The sequence below is a fragment of the Hibiscus syriacus genome, unplaced genomic scaffold (genome assembly GCF_006381635.1).
Source record: "Hibiscus syriacus cultivar Baekdansim isolate YM2019G1 unplaced genomic scaffold, ASM638163v2 tig00112000_pilon, whole genome shotgun sequence".
Taxonomy (NCBI): domain Eukaryota; kingdom Viridiplantae; phylum Streptophyta; class Magnoliopsida; order Malvales; family Malvaceae; genus Hibiscus; species Hibiscus syriacus.
Genome location: NW_024063235.1, coordinates 152,932 through 167,693, shown reverse-complemented (window position 1 = coordinate 167,693; position 14,762 = coordinate 152,932). Strand labels below are relative to the sequence as shown.

The 14,762-nt window shown below is 34.9% G+C and overlaps 1 pseudogene; it reads left to right on the top strand.

Moving 5' to 3' along the window:
- The first annotated feature begins 13,255 nt into the window (after positions 1-13,255).
- Positions 13,256-14,252, top strand: LOC120174034 (annotated as a pseudogene).
- Positions 14,253-14,762: the final 510 nt, after the last annotated feature.

Below are 14,762 nucleotides of genomic sequence, written 5' to 3'. Positions count from 1 at the left end.
AAGGTAAAAACCAATTAATTTATAAGGGTAGTATCATACCCCTTCAAGGAGTATTGATACTTGGGGTCTAGTATTGATACTCAGAGGAGCATTTTTTAAAACATCGAAACCAAATTTGGTATCGATACTCACGGGAGTATCGATAGCCAGGGTAGAGTATCGATACTCCCTATTGGAGTATTGATACCAAGGTATTTTCCAAAACATCGAAGCTATTTTTGGTATCGGTACTCAGGGTGAGTATTAATACCCAAGGGGTCAGAATCGTTATTGTTGGCACAGTATCGATACCCACTATGATTTTTGTCCAATTTAATTCATTTGGTTCGAAGGTTTAGGCTTGGGTTTTTGAGTTTGTATAAGCCTTAAATATTCAATGCAAGTTAAAACAAAGAAGTTAACTCAATTCTCACCTAGAAATCAAGCTATTTGTAGAGTATGTTTTGGTTCAAAGGTTTAGGCTTGGGTTCGAATGTATTTTTGTACGCATGTTAGTAGAAGGATTGTTGAGGAGCCTAGCACATCATTACATTCCAAATCAGACGATTTATAGAGTATGTTTTGAGTATATTTCGAGGGTATGTATCATATATGGACCTTGCATTGTTTGAGACATAACTCTTTTGGTTCAAACTTAATTTTTTTATTTTATGTGTATTTTGGGAGACTCCTGTATGTTTTGTAAACTTGAAGTATGTTTTCAATTACGCTATGATGAATGTTTAAATATTATTAACATTTTTATAAGAAAATTTTTGGGTTGGCCATTTCGTGGTTCCGTATGGCTTCATAATCCACAGATCTTTAGGTCGAATTGGATTAAGGTGTTACATTTAGTGGTATCAAAGCGTTCAAGTTTAGTCGTTCCTAGGAATGATGTGTCAGAATCAATAAGTGTCTATGTGAGTACATGCCCCTAGAGTGTCAAGAATACTTAAGATTCGAGAATGAAGATAATGACCACTCTTTCCTTTCTAATTTTAGGATTCAATTATGGCTAACAATTGTGTTCCTAGTTATAAGGGTCAGGAAGAGAGTCGCGCCTCCTTGGACAGAGATTTTAGTGATAAGTACGCCCCATATTCTGAGCATGGGGTACCCGCGGATGCAAGAGTCAACGAGGTGACCATTTTCCTTAATCTGACCTCGACCCTTAGATAAATAATATGCGTTATCCCAAATATGTTCTTCATACCAACTCCCCCACTTATAACCCTAGTTCAGCCTACTGTGGTGCCTCAGGAGTCCTTGGTCGAGAGACTTCATAGGTACAAGAGGATTGACTTTTATGGATCTAGGGACGACGACCCCATCTCTGTAGATCAGTGGCTTTGGGAGACACTCCGTACCCTTCGTTAGTTGTACCTCACCCCTAAGGGCAAGTTGGAATGCGTTACTACCCTTCTGAAGGGTAACACGATTGATTGGTGGGAGACCGTGGAGTTGGCGATGGAGCCAGAGAGACCCACATGGGAGTACTTCCTTTCTGAGTTTTGTGAGAAGTACATAAGTGATGGATACACCAATGATCTGCGTGACCGATTTTTGCACCTGATCCAGGGTCAACAGACCATGCTTGAGTACGAGAAGTAGTTTCTCAGGCTGAACAAGTTTACGTATGGTCGGGTCAGGTCAGTTTTTTTTAAAATAATTTCGGGTTTGGGTCGGGTCAGGTTTTTTAAAGGTGATGTTCGGGTCGGGTCAGATTCAAGTTTAGGGTGAAAAATACCCTACCCGACCCTATTTAAAAAAAATATAATTTTACCTTATATATATACGAAAATTAAAATAATACCCCTCTATATATTATTTTTTTCAATTAAATCACTATTTTTATTGAACAAAAACAATATTTTTTAATTATTTCAGGTCGAGTCGGATCGGGTCGGGTGGAGGGTATATATTTTTCGGGTTGAGTCGGGTCGGGTGAAGGATATATAATTCTCTGGTCGAGTCAGATTGGCCGAATCCCAACCAAAACTCGACCCATGCCCATCCCTAAGTATATGCTAGAGCTTATTTTGATAGAGGTGCATCGTTGCCGAAGGTTCAGGGAGGGCCGCCACTTGGACATTCAAACTCAGTTGGCAGCTGATCCGTCTCGTATTTTTGTGGATTTAACTTGCCAGGAAAAGTCAGTTGAGAGAATTTTTCTCAAGAAAGCTCAGGTGGTGAGCAAGTCAGTAGGTTAGAGCCGGAGAGCTCTAGAGATTGCTAGGCCATCTCAGTCATTAGTCGAGTGGGTCAGGGGTCCCTAGAGTTCAGGGAGACCACCATCAAGGTCGTCTAGAGGGGTAGCTTAGAGATCAAACCATATAGGTAGATTCGATTCTTACGGGATACCCTTATCATCAACTTCCAGATCTAGTACCAACAGATCATAGAGGACACCAGATCATCTGGTGTACCTGACTTGTGGTAGGAGGCACCCTAAAGAGTGTTATCAAGGGATTGAAGGTTGTTTTAGCTATGTGTCCTTGGACCATTTCATCAGAGACTGTCTTCGTGCTTAGAGTTCAACCCCTACATCATCTAGGAGGTTTTTTCTATATGTTTAGCGTGGTTGAGGGTCTTCCATGGGTGGCAGAGCCACTTCAAGATAGTATAGCCGGAGCACCGCCAAATCAGAGTCCATCCAGGAGTCCCGAGTAGCATCGCGCCAGTATACCATGAGCACCCAGGAGGAGTACGATGCTGCATATGTATTCTCAGGTATCTTTATTGTTTTCTCCATTTCAGTTACTGCATTAATAGATTCTGGTTCCACCCACTCTTTTGTATGCTACGAATTTGTCCAAGAGAGAAATATCCCAGCTGAGGATTTAGAAATAGGTGTTAGATTGTCATGTCTCCTAAGATTAGACATTTTGGTTGACAAGGTTCATCGTCGTTTCCATGTAGAACTTCAGGGTGAGGTGTTCTTAGCCGACTTAATGGAGCTATTGTTTCGGGATTTCTATGTGATATTAGGCATGGATTGGCTCTTTGAGCATGACGCAATTTTTTGGTGCAACGTGAGATAACTTAAACTTTGCGAGGATGATGTGATCAAGGTAGTGATGACTAGTGGGAGTTTGGGTTGTACTACTAAAGTCGTTTCGGCGACTAAGGCTCAGAGGTTGTTGAGTCAAAGGTACAAGGCCTTCTTGGTGTATGTGGTGGATAAACGATTCTCTATTTTGATGCTTAAATATATTTGAACTATACGAGAGTTCTCTGATGTGTTCCTGGAGGAGTTACCAAGGTTATCTCCTGACTGTGAGGTGAATTCAAAATTGAGGTTTTGCCAAGATTAGCTTTGGTGTCTATTGCACCCTATCACATGGCATTGACCAAGTTAAATGAACTTAAGAATCAAATTCAGGAGTTGTTTGATAGGGGCTTCATCCGACGGAGCATTTCACCTTGAGGACTTCCAGTCTTCTTTGTTAAGAAAAATGATAGATCAATGAGGCTGTGCATTGTCTACTGACAACTGAATAAGTTGATTATCAGGAATTGCTACCCTCTCCCTAGGATAGATGATTTGCTTGACCAACATAAGGGCGCATGTATGTTCTCCAAGATTGATTTCAAGATTGACCAACATAAGGACAAGGTAAAGCCATTACGAGTTCCTCGTGATGCCATTCGGACTCACCAATGCCCCTGCGACATTCATGGATTTTATGAACCGAATCTTTCATCCTTATTTGGATAAGTTTGTGGTGGTCTTCATTGATGATATTCTTATGTACTCTCAATCTGAGGAAAAACATGATCAGTACATTCGTATCATTTTGCAGACACTTCGGGAACATAAATTATAGGCCATGTTTAGGAAGTGTGAGTTCTGGTTGACCGAAGTGGCATTTTTGAGTCATGTTGTAGTAGTCGATGGCATCTGGGTATACCTCAAAAGATTAAAATAGTTTTAGAGTGAGAAACACCTAAGAATGTCATCGATGTATGTAGTTTCTTATGCCTAGCAGAATATTACCGCCGTTTCATCAAGGATTTCTCTATGATTACGACACCACTGACCAATATACTTCAGAAAGGAGTTCATTTTATATGGAATGAGAAGCGCCAATAAAGCTTTGATCAGTTGAAAGAAATCTTCACGCAAGCCTCCTTTTTGACCCAACTGGAAACTGGTAAAGATTTCACTATGTTCACTGATGCGTCACTAAATGGTTTGGAATGTATCCTAATGTAATATGGGAAATTTGTAGCCTATTCATCTCACTAGATCAAGCCTTATGAAAGTAACTACCCTACTCATGATTAGGAGCTTGCCACGGTGGTTTTTTTTAAAAAAATTTGGAGGCACTACTTATTCAGAGAGAATTATCACATCTTCATGGATCACAAGAGCCTTAAGTATCTACTTACTTAGAAGTATTTGAACTTGAGGCAGCGTAGATAGGGAGAGCTTTTGAAGGACTACGACTATGTGATCGATTACCATCCGAGTAAAGTAGACATTGTTACAGACGTTTTGAGCAAGATGACCGTGGTAGAGTTGAGAGCTTTACTAGTACATATAAGTTAGACTGATTTGAGTTGTTTGTTACCTAAATTGAGGTTAAAACCCGAGTTAGTGAGCAAAGTCAAGAATTACAGAGTTCAGATGCTCGGATAAAAACTCGAGTAAAATAAGTTATATGAGGTGAAGCTCTAGGTTTTGAGTTGTACGATGAGAGTGTACTGTACTTTTGAGGGCACTTATATGTGCCAGTTGACAGGCAGCTTCGTGCCAAGATCAATCATGAAGCACATTATAGTCTTCTTTTCGTTCATCCTGGTAGCAACAAGATGTACCAAGAGCTCCGAACATTATATTAGTGGTCGGGCATGAAAAGTGAAAGGCCTGAATTTGTTTCCAATTGCTTAGTGTGACAATAAGTCAATGAGGAGAATCAGGTTCCCTCAGGACTGTTGTAACCAATTTGGATTCCACACTAAAAATGGAAGAGAGTGACGATGGACTTCATAAATAATTTTGACAAGATTCTAACATGATACTAGTTATAGTCGATCGATTGACCAAGCCTATTCATTTTCTTTCGGTTCGTATGGACTACACGTTAGAGAGGTTGATTCAGCTCTATATTTGTGAGATTATGAGATTTCATGAAGTCTCTATATTGATCATACCCGACAGAGATCTGTTGTTCACTTCTTGGTTATGGAAAGCTCTGCATGAAGTTTTGGGTACTAAATTACATTATAGCACCGCTTTTCATCCTTAGACAGATGGGCAGTCCAAGCGAGTTATTCATATTTTAGAGGATATGCTTAGATGCACTATTTTAGACCTTTAGGATATTTGGGAGGATTACTTGCCCCTGTTAGAGTTCACGTACAACAACAACTTCCAGGCAAGCATTCAGATGGCTCCGTATAAAGCCTTGTATGAGAACAACTGCAGAACTCAACTTCTAGGCAAGCATTCAGATGGTTCCGTATATTATACCCCGACCTTATCCGAGAAACTAAGGAAAAAGTTTAGTTGATTTAGAGTCGTCTAAAAGAAGCTTCTAACAAATAAAGATCATATGTCAATCTAAAGCGTAAGGATATCGAGTTCGTAGAGGGATATAAGGTATTTCTCAAGGTTTCCCCGTGGAAAAAGGTGTTTCAATTTGGACACAAGGGTATGTTGACCTCACGATTCATTGGATCATATGAGGTTTTAGAGAGAGTTGGACCAGTGGCATATCATTTAGCGTTACCTCCAGAGCTCAAACGCATCCACAATGCGTTTCATGTCTCCATGTTTTGAAGATATCGATAAGACTCATCACATGTTATTCCCCTTGAGCAAGTCGAAGTGAGTCAAGACTTGAGTTACGAGGAGGAATCAAATCGAATCCTCACCAGAGACGTCAAGGAGCTAAGAAATAATAGGATATCGTTGGTAAAAATTCTGTAGAGGAACCATGGAGTAGAAGAGGTGATATGGGAATCCGAGGAAGATATGCAACTTCAGTGTCCGCACTTCTTCTATTCAGATAAATTTTGATGACAAAATTCTTCTTAGTAGGGGAGAGTTGTAACGTCCCAAATAATGGGTTAGAAGTTTCAAGCTTATTCGTAGGGGTGTTCAAAATTCGGTTTTAACTGAATTAACAGACCAAACCGAACTAATTCGGTTAATTCAGTCGGGGAAAGGTTAAGGTTTGTTTGGATATTCGGTTAACGGTTAATTAGGTTCGAAATCGGTTAATTAACTGAATTAACCGAAATAAATTTTAAAATTTTAAATATATTATATATAACATATGGGCACATCCCAAACCATTTAAAACCCAATTAATAATTTAAGATCCAATAACTTTTAAACCTAAATCAATATTAATTAATTAAAAAATTTATATAAAATTTTTATTTTATAATTATATATTATTTAAATTAATTGTAAACTATTTTTCTGAATTTAAAAATATTAAATATATTATATATAACATATGGGCTTAGCCCAAACCATTTAAAACCCAATTAATAATTTAAGATCCAATAACTTTTAAACATAAATCAATATTAATTAATTAAAAAATTTATATAAAATTTTTATTTTATAATTATGTATTATTTAAATTAAGTATAAACGTTTTTTTTAATTATAAAATATTTAATTTTTATATAAATTAGAAAATTTTAAAAATTTTCGGTTAATTCGAAAATTAACCGAATTAACCAAAATTTATTCGGTTCGGTTAATATTTTCGAAAAAAAAGTTCAGTTCGATTAATGGTTAAAGAAAAAAAAAGTTTGGTTCATTCGTTAATGGTAATTCAGTCGGTTCGGCCACCGAATTAACCGAATGAACAACCCTACTTATTTGTTTGGGCCTTAGAATAATTTCTCTATAGTTTATGAAGCTTTGGACCCAAGTGGTTTTAGTTTGGGCCTTTGATGAACCCAATAAGTGTCAAAAGGGGGTCTTTGAATATGATCCAGAAGAAGAAAAACTAGGAAAATAATTAGATCAATTTTTTAATGAAACGCTGAAAAATCTTAATGGTTAATGATATTATTTATGGCCATTCCTCCTTTTTTTCATCTCAATTTTGTCTCTTCTTCCTCTCATTTTCTCCATCCTCTTTCTTCCTAATCCTAGATAACGATCCAAGATTTTAGTTTGACATTTATAAATATGAAATTTCAAGTTAAGAAATGCAATCTAGATCTTCCAAGCTTTCTTTTAAGCCCCTATTTGTAAGGTTTGGTTTAGTTTTTCCAATGATGGGTTTTAGTAGGGTTTATAGAACCTTGGGGTTTAATCCCTTTTTGGGGGAAGTTTTGAGTTTAGGATCATTTCTAACATCATCTTAGGTTCCAAAATGAGTTGATAACTCATCTTCTTTGTTCTAACTAGTTCAAGAGAAGGGTGAGAGCTCTAAGGCAAGGGGAAGGAAAAACTCACTGTTGGGTGATTTGGGGACGTTTTCCAGCAGCCTAGCATCAAGGTAACACAATTCTAACTTGACCATATTGCATGCAGATCATGGTATGTTTTGTTCATGTAAGCATGCTAGAGTAAATTCATTGTGAAATTCGTATTTGTATGTTTCAAGCATGAAAGTTGATACATTTCGACCTCTAAGACATCAAGTAAGTCTTTAAAAACGTTTATTAGTTTTAAGGGAATGGACAGGTGAGTTTTGGGTATGATATCGTGCTCAAAATAGAGAACTCAGGTTCGTCGGTATCGGTACTGGAAAAACAATACCAATATTGTTCTTCGTGAAAGGCAAAAACCAAGTGATTTATAAGGGCAATATCGATACCCCTTCAAGGAGTATCGATACTCGGGTCCAATATCGATACTGAGACATTTTTGAAAACATTGAAGCCAAATTTGGTATCGATACTCAGGGTAGAGTATCGATACCAATGCATTTTTTAAGACATCGAAGTTATTTTCGGTATCGATATTCAGGGTGAGTATGGAGGACCTTGTATTATTTGAGTCATAACTCTTTTGGTTCAAACTTAACTGATGTATTTTGTACATATTTTAAGAGACTCTCGTATGTTTTGTAAACTTGAAGTATGATTTCAATTACGCTATGATGAATGTTTAAATGTTATGAATGTTTTGAAAATAATTTTTTTGGGATGACCATTTCGTGGTTTTGTGTGGCATCGTAATTCATGGATCTTCGGGTCAGACTGGATTAGGGTGTTGCATGAAACCCCTAATTTATATCCTGATTCAAACAATATCGATAATTTTCTTCTAGTATCGATACTCGAACCCATAAATATCTTATTTAGGCTCGATAAACACCCAAAACTCATCCTATATGTCTTAGTTTGGTTCCTAATCATGTGCTAAAGCTTTAGGGAGTTACTTAGGGTTATAAAGTGACATAAAAATGTCTTCTTTACATTAAATTCATCATTTGATAATGAATTCATTGATAAACCCTAAAATGCTCAACTACACAAATCTTAGCAATTTCTTCATTTTTATGAAAGCCTTAACACTCCAAAGGATTAAAAATACACTACTTTGATGTTAGGAACTCGAAATGAAACTCCTTGCTTAGCCATACTTCCTTCCTTTAAGATTTGGATGAAAGCCCCATTTTTCTCTTAGCTACAAAAGATCTAATGCTTTGAATCATTTAAACGACGATGCTGGAGTGATTATGGACGAATTTAAAGCATGAAAAGGGGCTCAAGAACATTACCTTTGTGTTATTGAACTTGGAAAGGAAGAATGAGATAAAAATGAGAAGGAAAGAAGAAATTAAGGGAATAAGAATACGAAAAGAATAAAAAGCCTCATCTTTTTAAAAATCAGATAATTGCACTATAGGTCCCCTTCATCTTTCTGATATTCAAAAATCTCATTTTTATTGCTAATTGTGCTTCAGAATAACCCAATTAAGCCCAACGACTTAAATTATGAAATTCATGAGGTCCATATGCCTCTAGAGTAAACCGAAAACCACTTTCGAAATTTGGGATGTTACAATGTTATTCTCTTGATTCATTTAAATGAGTATTATTATTGTAAATTTACCAAGGATAATGTAACACCCCAACCCGTATCCTACCTGGATACGAATCCGAGGTGTCACATTGGCTTTTCAAATCTTTTACTTTTAAAAGATAGTTAAAAATTTAAACTTTTATTTGTATAAACTGGTGGAACCCTTAATCAAAATAAATAAAGGAAATTCAAACTTAATTTGAAATCATAAACTCAATAATTTACATAAATTCAATAAAGTTGTTTACAAAACTGATCAGAGCATATACGATTCAAACTGTTAATTACATGCCAACCACATTCATTATAACAAAATACATATGATTCAATTCTTTTCTAATATGATCTTCTGAAAGGAGATGTTTTCCTGACTTGCTTAGCTTTGCTCTTCTTGCTTCTCTGAACCTACGTGTGAAACACTCACACGCTAAGTCGTTGACTTAGTAAAGCATATAAAATGTATAAAACATATCACATCACTTAATCACATTCTAAGCATTTTATACAATCATGTAATGAAACTATAGAACACATCATATACAAAAGCATAAGGGCATATATATATATCCTCATCATCATCAACCTATTTATTATAGTCACTATCATTATCATTATCACTATTCAAAATAATTAATCTATTAAAAAAATATAATCTTGTACTTAAACTTTGTAAAACATCATATAAAACAAAAATCATAATACATTTCACAAAGCAAATCATATAACATCACACACTGTTTATTCATGTTATTTCTTTTAATAGCCCATCATACATTTATGAGAACTTAAGGTATGTGTGTGCATTGAGGTTGTGCACAAATGCTGTCACCACATATCGTATAAATTGCACTGAAGTGTCGCGTAGAAATTGCACTAAAGTGCCATATAGAAATGTCCTGAAGGACCACATAGTATTGTCCCAAAGGACCGCGTAGAAATGTCCCGAAGGACTATGTAGAATTGTCCTGATGGACCGCATAGAACCATTGACTCTTGGCATGCCAATTATACCTTTAGCTCTCATATCATATACTTTTGGGCTTTATCAGGTATACCAGTTCACATAGGTTATCACATAGACATGTATTCACATAGCTCATTGTCATATTGCTTATATCACATTTTCAAATATTCACATAGATTATATCACATAGCTTATATCACAATTTCACATAATCACATAGATCATATCACATAGCTTATATCACAGTTTCACATAATCACATAGATCATATCACATAACTTATATCACAGTTTCATATATTCACATAGATCATATCACATAGCTTATATCACAGTTTCATATATTCACATAGATCATATCACATAGCAAAGAATATAACAATGCATGTTCACATACTAACAGATACTTATATTCATGTACACATAGAAACCAATTTAACAACATACTATTATTCATGAAATCAGAACATTGGAAATAGACTCATCACAAGTCTTATTTCTCATATCACCATATATTACAAGTGTATGCACTCACCTTGGCCTTACTAGTCAAAGCAATATACTTATAACTCTTGGACACTTTTATGACTTCGAATCATCTTAGACTTTCCTTCGTTCGATATCTTTGCAATAATACGATTGTTATACATATTGGAATTCGTATCACTATGATCAATCCTTAATAACATAAGCTAAATGAAACACTTAGTTCACAGTTTTAATCTGAATAGTATCGGTACCTCAATTATAGTACCGATACTTCCTTATTGTGGTATCGATACTTTACTTCAGTATCGATACCCTTTCTAGATTCTAGAATGTCATCTTTAAAAATGGTACCGATACCTATACATTGGTATCGATACCCCTGGTATCAATGATACTCCTTTGATATCGGTACTCCTTTAAGAATTCATCCATTTTTACCTTATGGTATCAATACTGTTCACTCAGTATCAATACCCAGACCCAAATATCAATTATATTTGCTTTGAAGTATCGGCACTATTTTTCTAGTACTGATACCCCTTGCCCAGAACGTACTCATTTTAACCCGAAAATTCACTAAACTTACTTAAATCTTCCACCGTAACCTCTTTTCAAGCTTTTAAACTTAACTACACTTAATCAGACAAACTTATATCACTAAAACACACTTAAACATCCAAAATCCCCATAGAATACTTGGAAACAAAAATCACACCAAATAATCAACATACCCCAAATTCTTTTCTAACACTTTAGATTTCTTATTCCAGCTCATGATAAGTCAAATATGATTTCAAAATCCATTTATTAACTCTTTTCCTCAACTCACTCAAAAACCTTTTATATTCAATCACCCATAACTTATCCATCTTTTAGTTTTTACTTCTCTTTAAGCTTCCTTAAGCTTTCCTAATACCCTGAGAATCAAAACCAACTTAAAATTTCAAGAAATAACAAATTTATAGTTCTCTTACCTTAGCCAAGCATTCACGTAGAGAGAATGAGGAAGGATGAAGAAAGGGTTCTAGATTTCTCTGTAAATCTTCCGTTCCTTCCACGTATATATATAATAGACCACTAACCAATTTTAAATTTATTAATTGCCAAAAGACCAAAATGCCCTTTCCTCTTTTAATCTTTGCTAAACAATCCTTCATAAAAATATTCCAAATAATTCCCTGAGCTTTTCAATTTATCTAGATTTGACCACAAAATTTTAAAATCTTACACTTTGGCCACTACCCCAATTTTTGGGATGTTATAGATAAACTACGCATTTAGTACCTAAACTATCAATTTTGGTCTGTTGTAGTATCTAAACTTTCATTTTTTTTCAAAATCATACCAAATATTTAATTTTTGTTTCGTTTTTGTACCCCAGTGTTAAAAATTGAACGTGCTAAATACCTAAACTATCAATTTTGGTATATTTTAGTATCTAAACTTTCAAATTTTTCAAAACTTATCGTTAAATTTTGAACATGTGTACTAAAATTAAACTTTAGGCATGATTATGAAAATTTTGAAATTTTAGGTATTAAAACAAACTAAAATTAATAGTTTAAGTACTAAACATGAAATTTACCCATTTACCAATTTGGTGATTAATCTTTATGAAATAATGAAAAGCCAGTGATGCAATTTGCAGGTGAAAGCCCGTCCATTCATGGTGCCGGAGCGTGTGAAGCTTATGGGCATATAAATAATGCCCGCGCTAGTTTATGAAAACTACATATTCGATCCCTCATGCTTTCATGGACCAAAATTTGAAAAAGGCATCAGTCTCCACCAGCTATGTAAAGCCTAAGTACAGCCACACATTGTCTATCAACAATATTCCATTTTGGGCCCAAACCAAATATAAATATATAAAAGGCTTATATAACAAATAAGTACCTTAAGTATTCCTTGTTTTTCATTTAAGTACCTAAAATATTTTTTAGTCAAAATACTATCTAAAGTTATCTTTTTTTGTTCAAAATAGGTACCTAAAGTATTTTCTGATAAAAAAAGTACCCAAAGTATTCAATTTTTCATCTATGTACCGAAAGTATTCTTTAATTAATGCCACATGTTAATTTTTTTAGAACTTAGATGAAAAAGTTTTAATAGTTTAGGTACATTATTTTGACAAAAAGAAATAACTTTAGGTACTTATTTTCATAAAAAAAAATACTTTAAGTACTTAAATAAAAAAGAAGATATACTTTAAGTACTTATTTGTGATATAATCCTATATAAAAAAACTAAATCAATCAATCGAATCAATTAAATTAAAAATCAATGATCTAATCGATGATAAATCATATTTTTATATAATATTATTTTGAGATGGTTACAATTTTATATTTTAATTTTTTTAATAAAAGCATATTGAATCAATGATTTGATCAATTTTATTCTGGTTTAGTTTTTATAACATTGTACAAATTCAATCAAGCAAATTATCCGATAAAAAATAAAAAAAAGTAATTGTATCTTTTATTATAATTATTTAGTTGATGCAAAACAATTATACATATTTGTAATTCCTCAATTTCTAAATGACAACTAAATCGAATAGTTCAAAAAATTATTAGAACTTTAATAAAATAAATAGAAATGGAATCCTTATAGTAAAATTAAAACCTAGATGGTAGATTCTTATTCGTACCTGAAATCTCCAACACATGGTTATTGGCATGTGATCTGAATGGTATAAATAATAATAATAATAATAATAATAATAATAATTATTATTATTATTATAAATGAGTTTCCATTTCTAGAAATAGTCTCCAAGTCTGAATCACTCTACTCATTGCAACCTTTCCCCTTCTTTCTTCACTCTCAAGAATTTCGAGCTCCTGCGTTTTCTTCTTTTTTTCAGGCAATGACTTTCCTCTTTTTGTGTTGTTTAGTTGTCTTTTCTGGGTTTTAAGCGGATATTGTAGCTGATCTTGTTTGTTTGTGTTTTTCGTTAATTTTGACACATTTTCTTGATTTTCTCGTGTGTGTTTTCTTTTGTTGAAATATTTGTTTGTTACAGAAGAAGAGCTGGTGCTAACAATGACTTTGGCTAATGGCAATGCTCACCATGCTACTAGCAATGGCGATTCACGCAAACCCTTCAAAGTGTTCGTGGGTTATGATACGCGTGAAGATCTTGCCTACGAGGTCTGCCGGCATTCAATCTTGAAACGCACTTCGATTCCCGTCGAGATCATCCCTATCGTTCAATCGGATGTACGAGAGAGAGGCCTCTACTGGCGTGAACGCAACAATCTCGAGAGCACTGAGTTCTCCTTCTCGCGGTTCCTCACCCCATACCTGTCCAATTATGACGGTTGGGCTTTGTTCGTCGACTGCGATTTCCTTTATTTAGCTGATATAAAGGAGTTGACTGTTGATCGACGATAGATACGCCATCATGTGCGTTCATCACGATTACTCCCCAAAGGAGACGGTGAAAATGGACGGTGCGGTGCAGACTATGTACCCTCGGAAGAATTGGTCCTCCATGGTGTTGTACAATTGCGGTCATCCCAAGAACAAGGGCCTGACCCCGGAGGTCGTTAACAATCAGACCGGTGCGTTTCTTCATAGGTTCCAGTGGCTTGAAGATGATGAGATCGGGTCGGTCTCGTTTGTCTGGAATTTCCTCGAAGGCCATAACGGAGTCGTCCAGGATGATCCCACGACGTTTCCTAAAGCTATACATTATACTCGTGGAGGGCCATGGTTTGATGCCTGCAAGAATTGCGACTTTGCCGATCTTTGGCTCAACGAGATGGAAGATTACATCAAACAAAAGAAGCTTAATGCAAGTTAATCGAATTCGGTGCAGTGTATTTGTTTTTGCTTATGGTTCTTCTAGTTATTCACGCGTTAAATTTGTGTCCGTGTATCCTATATCCTGGGGATGTTGGCTGTATCATTAGTTGTTTTTTTTTTTTTTGAATGAATGATGAGAGATATGTTTGTGTTGTTACAACTCTTCTTATATCCTTAATATTTTAATACTCTATCAGCCTCTATCATCCTCGTCTCTATCATCCTCGTCTTCCATTAAACTCACCTTAGGAACACAAATATCACAAATAACTCCAAAAAAAGAAAAAAAAAATCTGCTGCAACACAACCAAAACTGCTGTGACGGTTGGCTTGAATGTCAGGATGAGTAGAATACAACCATTTAATATAAAGTTAAAAACAAAGTAAAAATTTGTTATAATAAAACATTTTATAAAGAGTATAATTTTTTAGAGTAAGCTGGATAATATTTTAAGTTGAAAATATTATATTTTTCATAATAATTCATCTAAATTGTATAATTATTTTG